Source organism: Ursus maritimus, unplaced genomic scaffold (genome assembly GCF_017311325.1).
Source record: "Ursus maritimus isolate PB19 unplaced genomic scaffold, ASM1731132v1 scaffold_21, whole genome shotgun sequence".
Taxonomy (NCBI): domain Eukaryota; kingdom Metazoa; phylum Chordata; class Mammalia; order Carnivora; family Ursidae; genus Ursus; species Ursus maritimus.
In genome coordinates this window covers 7138114-7154972 of record NW_024424564.1, presented here as the reverse complement: position 1 = coordinate 7154972, position 16859 = coordinate 7138114, and positions in this window count along the sequence as shown.

Sequence of the window (16859 nt, the reverse complement as noted above, 5' to 3'; positions counted from 1 at the left end):
GTTGAAGTCAATAGTGACAACTGACAGAGTTTGAGACAATAATCCCAGCATTTGGGATGCTGTCTATGGAAAGCCAAGATCATCTAAGTCAACGATCAAAATCTCCCACAACATCAGATGTGCACAGACTGTGTACATCGAGGGTACCATTCATTCATTCAATACACGTTCAGTTTGAGACCCCAACCTGGGCCAAGCTGGGATAGACAGGCGTTAGGGATGCAGCCAGGAACTAAGACACAGCCCCTTCTCTGATGAAACTGACATTCTAGGGGCACCTGGCTGGCTCAGTAGGTAGAGCCTGATCTTAGGGTTGTGAGTTCGAGCCTCACACTGGGTGTAGAGATTACTTAAAAACAAAATTTTTAAAAAAAGAGGGAGAGAAACTGATATTCTAGACGGGGGAGACGAGAAATAAAATAGAGTCAGAGGATGGTAAGTGGCATGAAAAAGATAAAGCAGGGTAACAGCTGGAGGATAAGGGTGGGATGGGGGCTACTTTCATTTGGATGGCCAGGGAAGGCCTCATTGAGAAGGTGACATCTGAACTGAAACCTGAATCAAGGAGCCAGTTGAGAGAAGCCCTGGGAAGAATATTCCAGGCAGAGTCAACAACAAAGGAGCTCAGGACTGAGCTGGGCATATTTAAGGGACCGAATAAGAGTCAGCAGAACTGTTACATAGTGATTGAATAGGGCAATGGTAGGAGCCAAGATCAGCAAGGTAGGCATGGGCTAGGTCATAAAGGGCCTTGTGAGGCATGGAAAAGAATGCAGATTTTATTTTATTTTTTTAAAGACTATTTATTTGAGAGAGAGAAGGAGAGAGAGGGGGAGCACAAGTTGGGGGAAGGGCAGAGGGAGAAGGAGAAGCAGATACCCCACTGAGCAGCGAGCCCAACATGGGGCTCAATCCCAGGCCCTAAGATCATGACCTGAGCCGAAGTCAGATGCTTTACTGACTGAGCCACCCAGGCGCCCCGAATGAAAATTTTATTTTAAGGGCAGTAGGGGTTTAAACAAGTGTGTGATGTAATCTGATTGACATTTTACAAATATTCTCTGGCTGCTGCTATTTGTTAGAGAAGCAGGAAACATGGTAGGAGGTTACCCTAGTGGTACAAGTGAGTGATGATGGTAGCTTGGACACGAGTGGCAGCAGTGGACATGGAAAAAAATGGACAGACATTGGTTGTATTTTAGAGACAGAGCCAACTGAATCTGCTCATTGGGTGTGGGGAGAAAGGGTGATAAGAATGGAGGAACGTTCCCCTCTTTTTAGTTTGAACAGTTGTCAGCTAAAGAGAGAGAGATGTCATTTATCTAGAAGGGAAAGATGGGAGCAAAGGTGAGGAGGGGCAGTATGGGAAAAAGATGAAAAAGGATGAGTTTACTTTTGAGATACTTTTCATCCACTTATGTGGAGATACCAAGAAGGCAAGGGGCCCCTGGCTGGCTCAGTCTTGATCTTGGGGTGGTGAATTTGAGCCCCATGTTGGGCATAAAGATTACTTAAAAAAAAAAAAAAAGAAGAAGGCAAGTTGAACTATCACAGAATTGCCTAGAATGGTCCTCCTCTCCAAGATGTCTAAGGAGATTCTAAAGCAAGATAAATGCTGCCAAGACACAGACGACTCCCTGAAGCAGAAATGGGGAGGTTCCGGAGGGTATTTTTTGTTATATGGTGTTCTCAATGCTATGCAGTTATACAGGGGTCCTATCCGCATAATAATTCTGACTATAGTATCAGTGAGCTATTCAGTGTACTACCTGAGACTCACTGCCTCCACGTAGCTCTCAGAGAGGGAGGGCACAGTTTTGCTTGTCACCATGAAGGGTGGCAGGACCCCTGGCATCTAATACTGGGGCAGGAATATGAAATGTGCTACCCTGGGAAAGTTTATTTAAAATTTTTGAGTCTCTCTTCATCTTTAAAATGAGGACATTCGGGGTGCCTGGGTGGCACAGCGTTTAAGCGTCTGCCTTCGGCTCAGGGCGTGATCCCGGAGTTCTGGGATCGAGCCCCACATCAGGCTCCTCTGCTGGGAGCCTGCTTGTTCCTCTCCCACTCCCCCTGCTTGTGTTCCTTCTCTCGCTGGCTATCTCTATCTCTGTCAAATAAATAAATAAAATCTTAAAAAAAAAATAAAAAAATAAAACGAGGACATTCAATGATATCACCTCTGAGGTTCAATCCAGCTTTGTTAGTCCATGACTCACAAGACATACAAACAAAAGTGATATAAGCAGCCTTCAGGGGACCTGGCGGGAGGTTGTGGTGGCCAGGAAAGCAGGCCATTCAGATCTTCTGCTGAGGGGGCATGCGTGACCGAGGGCCCCGGCTGCTGACATCCCAGATCCACCCCACGCTGGATTGGGAGCCACTCTTCCTACAGGCTGCTCCCAGCCAACCACTGAGCACGGAGGGAACTAAAAAAGGCCCCTTCTTGCCAGACCTTGACTCCTTTACTGAACAACAACTTTGTTGTTTGTTTCCATCCTTTTAATTAGGAAAAAAAAAAACCCACACACTTTATTGAAGTATGACTGGCATATTAAAAAGCTGTACATATTTAATGCATACAACTTGATGAGTTTGCAGATAACTATATACCCCTCACCACAATTTATGCCATAAACATACCCATCACCTCCAGAAGTTTCCTCCTGCCCTCTTTATTTATCATCATTATCATTCTGGATAGGAATACTTCACATAAGATCTACCCTCTTAGCAAATTTTAAAGATTTTCTTTCTTTATTTGTTTGTTTATTTATTTATTTATTTATTTAAGATTTATTTATTTATTTGACGGAGAGTGAGAGAGAGAGAGAGAGTGCGTACAAGCAGGGGGAGTGGCAGGCAGAGGGAAAGGGAGAAGCAGGCTCCCCACAGAGCAGGGGGAGCCCGATGTGAGACTCGATCCCAGGACTCTGGCATCATGACCTGAGCCAAAGGCAGTTGCTTAACCAACTGAGCCACCCAGGTGCCCTTATTTATTTATTTGAAAGAGAGAGAGAGCACCAGCGGGGAGAGGGGCAAAGGGAGAGGGAGAAGCAAACTCCCACCAAGCAAGGAGCCTGATGTGGGGCTCGATCCCAGGACCAGCTGAAGGCAGATGCTTAACTGACTGAGCCACCCAGGCTCCCCCTCTTAGTAAATTTTAAAGTATAAAAATAAAGTATAAAATACAAAAGTATAAAATACAGAATTGTTCACTATAGGCACTGTGCTATACAAGAGATCTCTAGAAGATCTTATCTTTTTTTTATTTTTTCACTTTTTAATTTTTTTTATTTAAGTAAGATATATGTTCAAGGTGGGGCTTGAACTCACAACCCTAAGAGTCCCATGCTCTACTACTGAGCCAGCCAGGCACCCCAGGACCTATTTATTCATCTTGCCTAACTAAAACTTTATACCCTTTGGCTAATACCGCCCCATATCTCTAGCCCACCAGGCACCATTCTACACCCTGCTTCTATGAGTCTGACTGTTTTATATTCCTCATTTAAGTGGTATCATGCAGTGTTTGTCCTTCTGCCTCGGGCTTATTTCACTTAGTGTAATGCCATTTAGGTTCATCCTTGTTGTTCCAAATGGCAGGGGTTTTTTTAGTTCATTTTTTTTTTTAAAGGTTTTATTTATTTATTTGACAGAGAGAGAGACAGCCAGCGAGAGAGGGAACACAAGCAGGGGGAGTGGGAGAGGAAGAAGCAGGCTCATGGCGGAAGAGCCTGATGTGGGGCTTGAACCCATAACGCCGGGATCACGCCCTGAGCCGAAGGCAGACGCTTAACCGCTGTGCCACCCAGGCGCCCCTTTTAGTTCATTTTTTAACGGACTCAAGGACTCCCACCTCGGATTTCTCAGAATTCTTGCAGTCTTGGGCTCCTCCCACCCAGTCTCACTCCTGCCCCTTCCTCATCAGGTGTCAGGTTTGCGTTGCTACCTGAAGTCTCTCCCTGCTTCCCCGGCTCCCTCCCCTTCACAGATGGTCCCACAGTAATTTTTTTAAAGATAAAATTTAGGGGCGCCTGGGTGGCTCAGTTGGTTAAGTGTCTGCCTTCAGCCCAGGTCATGATCCCAGGGTCCTGGGATTGAGCCTGCTTCTCCCTCTCCCTCTGCGGCTCCCCCTGCTTGTGCTCTCATGAGCTCTCTCTCTCAAATAAATGAAATCTTTAATAAAATGTTTACAAAGCTTAAATTAATTAATTTTTTAGAGCAAGAGAGCGCTCAAGAGCTAGTGGCGGGGAGGGCCGGAGGGGGAGGGACAGAGAGAATCTTTTTTTTTTTTTTTTTAAAGATTGTATTTATTTATTTGACAGAGATAGAGACAGCCCACGAGAGAGGGAAGACAAGCAGGGGGAGTGGGAGAGGAAGAAGCAGGCTCATAGCAGAGGAGCCTGATGTGGGGCTCGATCCCATAACGCCGGGATCACGCCCTGAGCCGAAGGCAGGCGCTTAACCGCTGTGCCACCCAGGCGCCCCGGGACAGAGAGAATCTTAAGCAGGCTTCATGCCCAGCTGGATGCTTAACTAACTGTGCCAGCCAGGTGCCCCTAAAGATGTTATGTTTAAGTTATCTCTACACCCAACATGGGGCTTAAACTTACAACCCCGAGATCAATGCTCCACCGACTGAGCCAGTCAGGCACCCCCCACAGTAAATGTTTTGCTTGTCTAATCCCATCCTAGTTTCTACTTTTTTTGAGGATCCAAATGAACAAAGAAGTATATCATGAAGTCTCATTAATCTACTTTATGATAGAGACCTTTTTTAAAAGATTTTATTTATTTGAGGGAGAGAGAGAGCGAGCATGCATGAGCAGGGGGAGGAGTAAAGAGGGTGGGAGAGGGACAAGCAGACTCCCCTCCAAGCGGGAAGCCCAATTTGGGGCTCGATCCCAGGACTCTGAGTTCATGACCTGACCCGAAGTCAGACACCCAACCGACTGAGTCACCCAGGTGCCCCTGTGATGGAGACTTTTGATGGTATAACAAAGGTACAATTCCATTAAACATGCTTTTTTTAAAGCAAACTTACCCCCAATGAGGGGCCTGAACTCATGACCCCAAGATCAAGAGTTGCATGCCCCACAAACCGAGCCAGCCAGGTGCCCCACCAGCGATCCTTTTAAAAGAAAACTTAGAACATGTCACGCTCTATCCAAAACCATGTGATGGTTCTTCGTTTCACTCAGAATAAAAGCCAAAATCTGTTTAGTGGGCTACAGATCACCCACCATCCCCCCATTCCTCTTCCCTTATTCTTCTCCTCCTCATTCTCTCTCCTCCAGCCACACTGGCTTCCAACCGGCCAGGCACACTCCTGCCAGGGCCCATGCACCAGCTCTTCCATCTGTCCACCATGCTCCTTCCCAGTTATCCGCAGGTCTCACTCCTCACCTTCCAGTCTTTCTCAGATGTCACCTTTGCAATGAAACTGATCTAGACCACACTAAAGCATTTGAAAACCACCACCCCTGGACACTGCAGATTCTCTTATCCTTTTTCTTCTTTGCTTCCAAAGCACTTATCAGCACCTATTGTACTGTGTAATTTAATGATATATTTTATTTATTGTTTATGGTCTGTTTTCTCCCCCCAGAATATAAGCTCCACAAAGGCTGGGCTTTTTGTCGATTCTGATCATGTGGCTGGCATTCAGTGAATATTTCTAGAATGAAGTACCTGAAGACAATAAAGCAGGGCGCAGGGATAGAGAGTGACTGAGCCGGCCACTTTAGATAAGATTACTCGCTAGGTCATGAACTCCTTGAGGACAGGGCTGGTGTTGAAATCACCAGGGCCCTACACAGAGTGGAGATGGAATAAATGCTTTCTGAATCTCATTGGCTGAACTGAGCCAGAAACCAGACCAGGATCGCCTTAGGGTGGTCCTACAGGAATTGCATTTGTTGAGTGCTCTTACAACTCACTTGGTCTTGACACCTCCTGGAACCTGCTCATTTCTCTTTTTATGTTTGTGGGAATTCTGCACTTAAGAAAGCCTTTCTACTTCCTGGGATAGAGCCCCGCACGGGGCTCCTCCTCTGGGAGCCTACTTCTTCCTCTCCCACTCCCCCTGCTTATGTTCCCTCTCTTGCGGGCTGTCTCTCTCTCTGTCAAATAAATAAAATCTTAAAAAGAAAGAAAGAAGAAAGAAAGAAAGAAAGAAAGAAAGAAAGAAAGAAGAAAGAAAGGAAGGCAGGCTTTCTACCAGATTCCTCTGCATTCTGACGGCATTGGCTGAATATCTATCTATCTATCTATCTATCTATCTATCTATCTATCAATCATCTATCTATCTATTTATCTATATTTTTAAAAGATGTTATTTTTAAGTAATCGCTACATCCAACATGGGGCCCAAACTTACAACCCCGACATCAAGCGTCTCATGCTCCCCCGACGGAGCCAGCCGGGAGCCCCTGTTTTCCTTATATTTTAAGAGGAACAATGACCCAGAGAAGAGGGAGGTGGTCAGAGTGAACAGAGAAGAAGTTCTGTTCTTTTTTTTTTTTTTTTAAGATCTTTTTAAATTTATTTATTCGACAGAGATAGAGACAGCCAGCGAGAGAGGGAACACATGCAGGGGGAGTGGGAGAGGAAGAAGCAGGCTCATAGCAGAGGAGCCTGATGTGGGGCTCGATCCCATAACGCCAGGATCACGCCCTGAGCCGAAGGCAGACGCTTAACCACTGTGCCACCCAGGCGCCCCAGAAGTTCTGTTCTGTTCCTTGGACTAGGGATTGGGCCATTGGGCTACAACTGCAGGGAGACACACATGGTGCCCAGCATCAAGAAGTCTGTAGCCCTGACTACGCTGGAGACTACTTCTTAAATTAATAAGCTCCCCTTCAGGGGAAATGTTGGAGACTGGACGGTCATCTGTTTCAGGCTGCAAACCTGACTGGGAAGGAGGTCCGGCTGACTGACACCCAAGGTCCGGTCTCTGAGATGTGGTCTTTCTGTGGCCTTGATTGAGCATCGATGTTTCTTTTTCTTTCTTACTTTTTTAAAGTAAGCTCTACACCCAATGTGGGGCTTGAACTAATGACCCTGAAACCAAGAGCCGCATGCTCTACTGACCGAGTCAGCCAGGCACCTCAAGCATCAAATGTTTCTTGACCCCAGATAGCGTATTTCTGCTCGTGAAGGATACATACTACCTCGAAGCATATACTTTAATATAATTCTTAGTAAAAATTCCAAATTTCTTAGAGTACTTTACCAGCAGCACAATTTTCACAAAGGCTGTTGAGTGCCAGAGGCCACGTATCCACCCTAGGCCACCCCACTGTGCACTACTCCTGCACCCCAGAAGCCCTTAGACATACAGCTGTTTGCTTCCTATTTATTGCTCAGTTTTACTCCACAAGATGACTTTACCTCTTCTCTTTAGTGACTGAACCTAATGTAATTACTTAGCCAGCCTTTTAAGAGTATATTAATAAAGTCCATAGAAAGAAAAAGCTAACAACTTACAGACCTCTAAAGCTGGTACTGAGAATATAAAGCATTGTGTAATATGTATATTTAAAGACTTCTTTTAGAGAGAGAGAGAGATCGAGCATGAGAGGGAGCAGCAGGGGCAGAGGCAGAGGGAGAAGCAGAGTCCCCACTGAGCAGGGAGCCTGATGTGGGGCTAAATCCCAGGACCCTGGGATCATGACCTGAGCTGAAGGCAGGCACTTAACCAACTGAGCCACCCAGGTGCCCCACACTGTGTAATATCTAAAAGAGCATGTGGAAAGATCTGCAGGATAATGGTAGAAAATATTCAAATCACAGGACTTTATTTTGTTTAAAGATTTATTTATTTTAGAGAGACAGCCAGCTTGGGGTTGGGCAGGGGGTGGGGTGGGATGGAGAAGGAGGGAGAGGGAGAGAGAGAGAGAGAGAGAGAGAGAGAGAGAGAGAATATCTCTAGCAGACTCCCCACTGAGCAAAGAGCACAACACAGGGCTCAGTTCCAGGACCCTGAGATTATGACCTGAGCTGAAGAGTCCAGATGCTTTACCAACTAAGCCACTCAGGCACCCCTCAAATCATAGGACTTTAGAAGCAGAATCCAAGCTGCTCCTTTTGGAAAAAAAGGACAAGGAAGCCCAGGGTTCCAATCTCTTGCCTTAGTTCTAGGCCTTCCCACCACACTTTTCTTCTCTTTGTCCCTCCCCCTTCCAGCCATGACCACTGGTCCCCAAAATTATATTCTCCTATATATTTATATAATATATATATAATTATATAAAATATAAATATAGTTACATAAACTATAAATATATAATTATATAAATACATTATACTAATAACATAGTATATGTATTTTTATATATATAGTATAAATAGATATATTTTATTCTCCCATATTTTTTAAAAAACAATCAAAGCATAAAGAAAATGCTAATTGTTTGGAGAGTCACATTACAATATTTAAATGAAATTAACTTCAAGGCTCCCCTAAATCTGGGGTGGGGTTGGGATTGGTCAGAAAAGGTCAGGCCTTTTCTGAAGGCTGTTGGAGGGCCTTCAGCTCTTGTGTAAGGTGGGCTTATAGTGCTGCGTGACTTTTGTAATCTATTTGAAAATAATGTCTCTCAGTCTTGCCTACCAAAAAACTGAAAACAATTTTGAAAATATGTTGTAGTTAAAATGCTAGCTGTTGACCTTTGGCAGGTCGCTTGGCCTCTTGGGAACTCAGATTTCCTCTTCCATGAACCACCAGCACTCGACACATTTGCTCTCAGCCAGGTTCTCTGCTCTTTAGCAGGTAACAACCTTATAGGTTGTTGGGAGAAGTAAAGAAAATGGTAGTATTAGTGACCTTCATCGAATAGTTTTCTGCCAGCCACTGGAGTAAGAACTTCTCTATGTGCTGATCAAATCTCCACAAAAATCTTAAGAATGAGATGGTACTATGTTGCATAAATGGATGGATGAGGTTAAATGACTGAACCAAGGCCACCCAGCTAGTGGCGGTGGTATGCCTCGGCTCTGGCTTAGTCACAGCGCGTAGGTAGCCTGCACGTACTGTGGAGTGCTGTGGAAGCAAGTTTAGCCGCCATCTTTGAGGGTTATGCGGAGTCCTAAGGTTTCCTCCCGTCTGCCCTCCGCCCCTCACAATATGAATAAGGGTGAAACTAAGATCAAATAGTCATCTCAGGCAAGCGTGAGGGGGAAAGGAGTCATGGAAGCAGGAGCCTGAGAAATGTGTGGGACCAGGCATGGGGTGGCCGGTTATTGCTTTAGCAACGGGCGGCGCTGGAAAGTTTGCCGGCTCTGTGGAATGAGCTTCAGCTCTTTTTGTTTTTAAACAAGGATCTATCTCCTTTGCATTGCCAGGGGGAACAGAGAAAAAACGGGGAGGGAAGGAAAGAACGCTTTAATAGAGGGTTGAGCCTGTCGATAAAATCTGTTTTATTCTTTTCGTTTGTAAAACCACTTAACCTCTGTACACTTCAATCTCATCTGTAAAAATAAAAATAGTATTTTGCTGCTAGAATTGCGGTAAGCGTGAAATGAAATAATAGGCGGCAAGCACACGGAAGTATAATTAATGTTAAAAATACAAATAATAATATGATATGTTTACACTTTAGTGCTCCCCGTAAATGCACAATAAATACTAACAACGATTATATAGTTACCGTTTTCCATTGGAATCGGGCAAACAGGCAAACGTGCGGTGATCGGTGCCAGCGCACCCTCTGGTGGCGAAGCTGCCACCAACACCACCAACTATCCCCACCTTCCCCTCCGTGGGGCGGGAGCAGAAGGCTCGGCCTCGCTGTTAATCACCAGTCCACACCCACCCAGAAAGAGCAGGGTGGAGGCCACGCGACAGGTGCTCCCATCACAAAATGTTACCATTTACTCATAATAATGAAGAAGAATTCCCTACGTTTGAGTTTGAGCCCTACGAAACTAGCTGGTAGTCAGCCATTTCTGACCCACGAAAACGGCAAGTTCTAGGGTTGAAGCTAATAATTGCTACCGTATGGGGTGTAAGTAAAACTGTGGGCATGTAAAGTCCTAAACCAAGGAAACCAAACAGACGATGACTTAAGAATGACTTTGTGGCCTGTGGGATCGAGAGGTTAAAAGAGGAACAGACAACTTCTCACATTTAGTCAAACCCCTCAGGGATTTTAATAACTGGGGCTGTTTTTCTAATCGCATGTATTTCTTTCAACACAGAAACACAGGTGGTGGTGGGCTTTCGGACCTTCGTTTTCTACTAGCTCACTCAGACCTGTCATTTCCTTCCCTACTTTGAGAAGATCTGCTCTCGGAAAATCAAGAGGACAACCAACTGTGAACCCCATATCCTCTGCATAAAGGGTCTTTCTCTTTTCTGAGAAAGACCAAACTGAGTCACAAAAATCACCAATTTTTCTGAGTCCTAGCTTTACTAATCACAATTTTGAAACATTAGAATAGACCCAACTACTCAGGCATTTCCCTACCTCATTCCCCTAATCTTAAGGGACTAGGCCTTTAAAAACATTTTTTTTGAAAAAGATTTTATTTACTTATTTGAGAGAGAGAAAATGCACGAGTTTGGGGTCCGGGAAGGGGGAGAAGAGGCAGAGGGAGAAGCAGACTCCCTACTGAGCAGGGAGCCTGACTCGGGGCTTGATCTCACAACCCTAAGATCATGCCCTGAGCCAAAATCAAGAGTCAGATGCTTAACTGACTGAGCCACCCAGGTGCCCCTAAAAAAAAAAAAAAAAAAAAAATTAATGGAATACATTATGCAGGAGACTGCAGGTGAATTTATAGTGAGTGAGATAAGCCTGCCCAGGAATGGCTGGTGAGGGTGCACACTGATACAAATTTTCTGTTAAAGAATTTGGCAATTTATATCAAGAGCCATGAAAGCCCTTGACCAAATAATTCTCCTTTGGGAATCTGTATTAAGGAAATAAAGGGAAACATGCAAAAAGATTTTCATACAAATATGTTATGGCAGCTTTTTTTTTATAGTAGTAAGAAACAACACTAAAAGAAAGTTATTAAATCAAGCATAAAATATTAATAAGATGAAATATTATATCTTCAAGATCATGTTTTCAAAGAACATAGAATGACTAGAGAAATGGTCACACCGTAATGAAGAGTGAAGATATATCTGTATCTATCGATCGAATGCTTCCAGTTTTAAAAGAAATACATATAGATAATAAACACTTTTTTTATTTTTTATTTTTTATTTATTTTTTTTAAAGATTTATTATTTATTCGACAGAGATAGAGACAGCCAGCCAGAGAAGGAACACAAGCAGGGGCAGTGGGAGAGGAAGAAGCAGGCTCCCAACGGAGGAGCCCGATGTGGGGCTCTATCCCATAACGCCGGGATCACGCCCTGAGCCAAAGGCAGACGCCTAACGACTGCGCTACCCAATAAACACTTTAAAAAGAGGAAAGAAAGATACTGAAATACTGAGTGATTACTTCTGGGTTCGTTGGCTCCACACCGGAGGTGAGGATTGAACTCACAACCCTGATATCAAGGGTTGCACACTCTACCGACTGAGTTAGCCAGGCACCCCACTTTCTTTTTTTAATGTTAATACTTTCTTAATTTTTTTTACAGTCTCCAAAATTTCTGTAATTATCATGCATTACTTTCATAATCACAAAACTATATGGAATATAAAAGCAATTTATTTGCAAAGTCAGTCAAATCTTCATAGTATTGAATATAGAAACTGAACACCAGGTTTCATCAAAACCTAAAGTTGATAAATAACTAAATATGTTTTAAAATGTGGTTTATTGTTGAGGGTACTTGTGTGGCTCAGTTGGTTAAGCATGTGCCTTCGGTTCAGGTTATGATCTCAGGGTCCTGGGATCAAGTCCCTCATTGGGCTCTCTGCTTAGTGGGGAGCCTGCTTCTCCCTCCGCTCTTCACTCCGTTTGTGCTGTCTCTCAAATAAATAAATAAAATCTAAAAAAATAAAATAAAATAAAATATGGTTTATGGTTGAAAAGTGATTTTCAACCTTCTTTCAAATTCCTCACCATATCAGAAAACAGCAGGAAAACAAGAGTGAGAGAATTCATTTCTTGGTTCTTTGGCCGAATTCTATGGTTTCCAGGAGATTTTGCTTAAATCGTTCTTTTCAAGGGTATTCACTGAATTGAAAGCATTCTGCAGTTTCTCTTACTATCAGTAGCCAAGGCCAACAGCATTGGGGATTACAATTAGACTTAGAGATCTTGTAACACAATCAGCTGATACATACTTCCTAAAGGTTAATGTCCTGAGGCTAGAGATATTGCCAACACTCAGAATCCTGTTAATGACTTTGGAACAATGACATTTATCATTTTGCACTTAGAGCCAATAAGAGAAAATCAGAGTACCAAATTCCAATTCACAAGAGTAGATTGATTACATAGAATGTGAAAATCATGTATTATACTACTACAGTTTGGGTACGCCTCATGAGAAAAAAAAATATTCAAGCTCTAATATGACTCTCGTCACCACAGGACAGGCACATGTCATTATCCTGCAGATGTACATACAGAATGATCTGCTAGAGTGGCATTCCCAGTCGGGGGTTATTCTTACTCTACTATGGAAGAATTTTATACTCAGTCTGCTGGGAAAACTGTTTTCACAATGTTCTGTGTGGTTCTATCTTATAAACCAAATCTGGGACTCCCCGAAATGTCAACCTCTAAATCTTACGTTCTACAGTTTTGAAATTACTGAATGAAAATAAGTATCAAATGATCATTTTCTAAGATTTTTAGAGAGCTCAGTATACTTTTTAAAAAATCTATACAAGAAAAAAAGATCCATACAAGAAAAGACTGTAAATGATTCAAGCTCTGGTGGTTCAGGTCCCTCTGAGAAACTTCTTAAAGCATTTGTTTAAACCTTGCACTTGAACTCTGCATTTTTTTTTTCAAGCCGAACAAGCATATATTTGTTCTCCCTAGAGCTTCTCATAAAACCTCTATTATCCTCTCTGCTGGCTCCAAAGGCATCCTATTAAATTACAAACTGCATCCCCAATCCAAGCTTTTCTTCCTGAGATGAAGGCATGTTCTGAAGTTAGCTTTAAGGCTGACACAACTTTGCAGGGACTCCGGGAGGCTCCAGCTGTAAAACTCACATCAGTCATTACTTAAGCTGAAGCCGTCAGTTTGCCAGAAAAGCTAGTACTTGTGCCCTTTGCAGATTCCCTATTCGTGTCCTGTGCCCCTGCCAAGTATCATTAAGTTGAATGGGAAGTCAGCAGATGGGAACCACACGCGCTGAGCAAACTCCTCACAACAGCGATTCCTGTTCTGATCAAGAGTTAACTTTTAAGGGGAAAAACAAGCAGCAAAACCACAGATCTGGTCTTTTGTACTCAGCACTGGTCAGGGGGGCAATGATGAATCAGCCTCGTGGCCCCAAATTGAATAATAGTGTTATTCACATACGAAAGAAAGAATATTGCTGCCTGCTTTCAGGAATCCCATTCAGATCCAATGGGATCTGATGAGCCAAGCAGAGATCATTTAATGCCAGTGTCCTCAACCTTATGACAAAAAAACACAAATGAACAAGCAACCCAAAAAGTCTTGATGTGTCAGGAGAGAAGATGCTAGAAATAGTCGAGTTTGCAGAGGAGCAGGCACCCCTGTTCCTTTGGAAAATCTCGGCCAGGCAGGGAGAACAGTGAGGGGGAGGTTGAGGATCTCGTGGGGAAGTAGATCACTACTTACTAGCTAGAGATCCTAGCTTGGATGGACCCGTGACAGCTGATGGATTCCCCAGCAGGGCGTGCATGCTGAGGTTCTTCATCAGATGTAGACACGACTGACACACACATTCCCATTTCACGTCCTGCTTCCGGTGGCAGTGAGGGCGCTTGCCAACAAGACCACATTCAGAGACTGGACAAGCAATTGTGTACATGGAAGCCTCCGACCTTATCCCAAATCTGTTGGATGAACCATCAAACCATTCTGTCGGGGTATTTCTAATATCACAACCCATGGTCAAGGTTCTGATTGGATGGGCCCTGAGGACAGGAGAAATGGCAGAGAATGGACATGGGAGCCTGTGGAGATACTCGGGTAAGCCCCGGGGTGGGGGGTGGTGTAAAAAGACCATTCCCTGGCACATGAGAGACGGTACTGCCAAACCCAGAATGTCAGCCAACAGTGCCTACCTGAGTGTTCTTTTTGCTTGAATGTCTTACTTTGCGAGCTGGCATGCAGCTTGGTGATTTCCCATTTTGTGGATAATCCAGGTGTACCAGGTCTCGGCAGTAAGAATGACATATATATTGACCCTCTGAAAGAGAGAGCACGTGAGGTTCCTGGTTAGGTACATGTGGAGGAGGGAAGGTGAAGTCCTCAAACCAAAAGCCAGCATTTGACCTGGAGTAACGAACATATGTTTGTGTGAGGCCCAGTTGTTCACAACAGTATGCGGGGCCATTTAAACCCGGACCGTCTTGGCCTTCACTGAAATCTAAACATAATATATCAGTGAATATATTTCACAAAGACAGGGGATTAGGCTACTTTTTTTTTTTTTTGCAATTTTTCAATTGAGATAAAGTTTACATAATGTAAAATTCACCATGTTAAAGAGTAAAATTGTCTTTTTTTAGTATATTCAGAACGTTGTGCAACCATGATCTAATTGCAGAACATTCCATTCACCCCAAGAATAAATCCCATACCTGTTAGCAGTCACTCCCCATTTCCTTCTTCCTCTAGCCCCTGGCAACCACGAATCTACTTTCTGTGGATTTGCCTTTTCTGGCTGTTTCCCATGAATGGAATCATACAATCTGTGGCTTTTATGTCTGGCTTCTTTCACCCAGCAGGGGGTGGCATGTATCAGAATTTCATTCTTTTTTATTGTTGAATGATATTTCATTGCCTGGAAGGGCCACATTTTGTTTATTCACTTATCGGTTGATAGACATTGGATTGTTTCCATTCCTAGGAATAGAATTGCTGGGTCATATGGTAACTCTGTTTAATTTTTTGTGGAACTGCCGAACTGTTTTCCAATGTAAATGTCTTTAAAAGAGCCCTTTCATCCCCATTACAACACATAGCTAAGAACAACTCTGTTCACCAGCAAACAGAATTCTCACAATACTAGTCTAGTAATGGAATCGGTTACATTATGAAGTATTTAAGGGAACTTATTATGAAATAACTTCACCGATTAAAGTAATATTATCCAGGTAAGAAAGATCCCGCTGGAAAATTTAGAGTGGGGATCTACTCATAGTTTTTATTCTAGCCAAGGATAAAGCACTCTATATTATCATCGTCATCAAAATGTTTGTGTGTTGATGCCCTCATCAAACCTATGAGGGTAAACGGACCTGGCTTACAAAATAGCATCCAAAGGTGACCTGGAAGCCAGAGCCTCTAGGGTCAAACTCAGCTAGTTGCAGAGACTTATTCCCCGTGCAAAAAAACGCTAGTGCCTCCTTCAACCCAGGGCTTGTTAGACAGTTACCGGAGGACTCCCTCTCTGTCCTCAGAGGGAGGAAAGGGTACGAAAAGCAACCCTCCCGATACAGTGTGGCACATTATGGTGGGGACACAGAAGCGGTATCCCCCCGCTTTTTGAGCCCAGCAGAGCCCCAGGCTTTCCCGCGCACTCGCAGGCGCGCCTCTCTACCTGCCCAGCCCCCACCGTTCTCCTTCCGGCGCCGCAGCCCGAACGCGGTTTCCCAGCGCGCCTCAAGAAAGATTTGGGAGCTGCCGACTAAGGCGCAGAAGGCCTTGAGTGCTTTTAGGAAGAATGTGAACCGCAAACACATGTCTTTGGTATTTATAACTGGTCACAATAATGCCGGAGTTCATGTTCCATCTGCTACGGAAAAGTAAACCTACCGAGCGGTCCTGCGGTAGCCGCCGCATGCCTCCGGAGTCTCCATCCTTCTTGCGACCCACGCGCAATCCGAAAGCGCGCTTGCCCCCAAGACCCAGAGCTCACTTGTGAACCGGCTTATAAACGCACTCATGATGAGAAGCCGAACAGCCGACCCCACGGAAGCATTCCTCCCCAGCCCTGAAGGCCACCTGGGTCTTTCTAGCACATCAAAGGCAGAGACAACCGAACCAACGTGGAGGCTCCTCGCCCTCCCAGCAGCCCAGGTGCCGTGGGCTCAGAAGCAAAGGTAACCTACCGGGTCTGCGGGTTTTCTTCACCTGGAAGTTGATTTTGCCAGAGAGCTTATAAATGGCAGTTCCCATCTGGGGGCCCCGGCTCGGCCGTGCAGCACGGGAGAGACAGACAGCTGAGGGCTGACCTGTGTGACTCAGAGCCCACCAGAGGCTGGGCCTCCCTCCTCTCCCGGGCTTCATGTATTTTCCAACCGGCCACCGGCCTGCTCGGCGGTTCGCTCACCGCGCGGTGCAAGGCTCACCGCCATAGCCGTAACCCACGTGACAGAGGTCAAGGGCGCACCTCCAGACCTCAGGGGTGACTGGAGATGCCTGCACTGTGGTTGTTAACGCCTCTGGGCACAGTGGAGGCGAGCTGGGTGACCTTTGGCCCGCTATCGAAGCTCTCTGTGCCTTCATTTCGTCTATAAAATGAGGACTCTAACTGTCCCCGTCACTGAGCTCTGAGAAGTGTGAAAAGTGCTTACGGCGATGGCGCCGTCATGGTAAACTCTCCTCCACGGGGTTGGCCACTGATACTGTGCGGTTGCAAGAAACCCTGTGCTTCTCTTATTAAGACAATTTGCAGTGGGCGGCGCCTGGCTGGCTCTGTCAGAGCATGTGACGCTTGATCTCGGGGTCGTGAGTTCGAGCCCCATGTTGCGTAGAGAGATTACTAAAGAAATAAACTTAAAAAAAGAACGTTT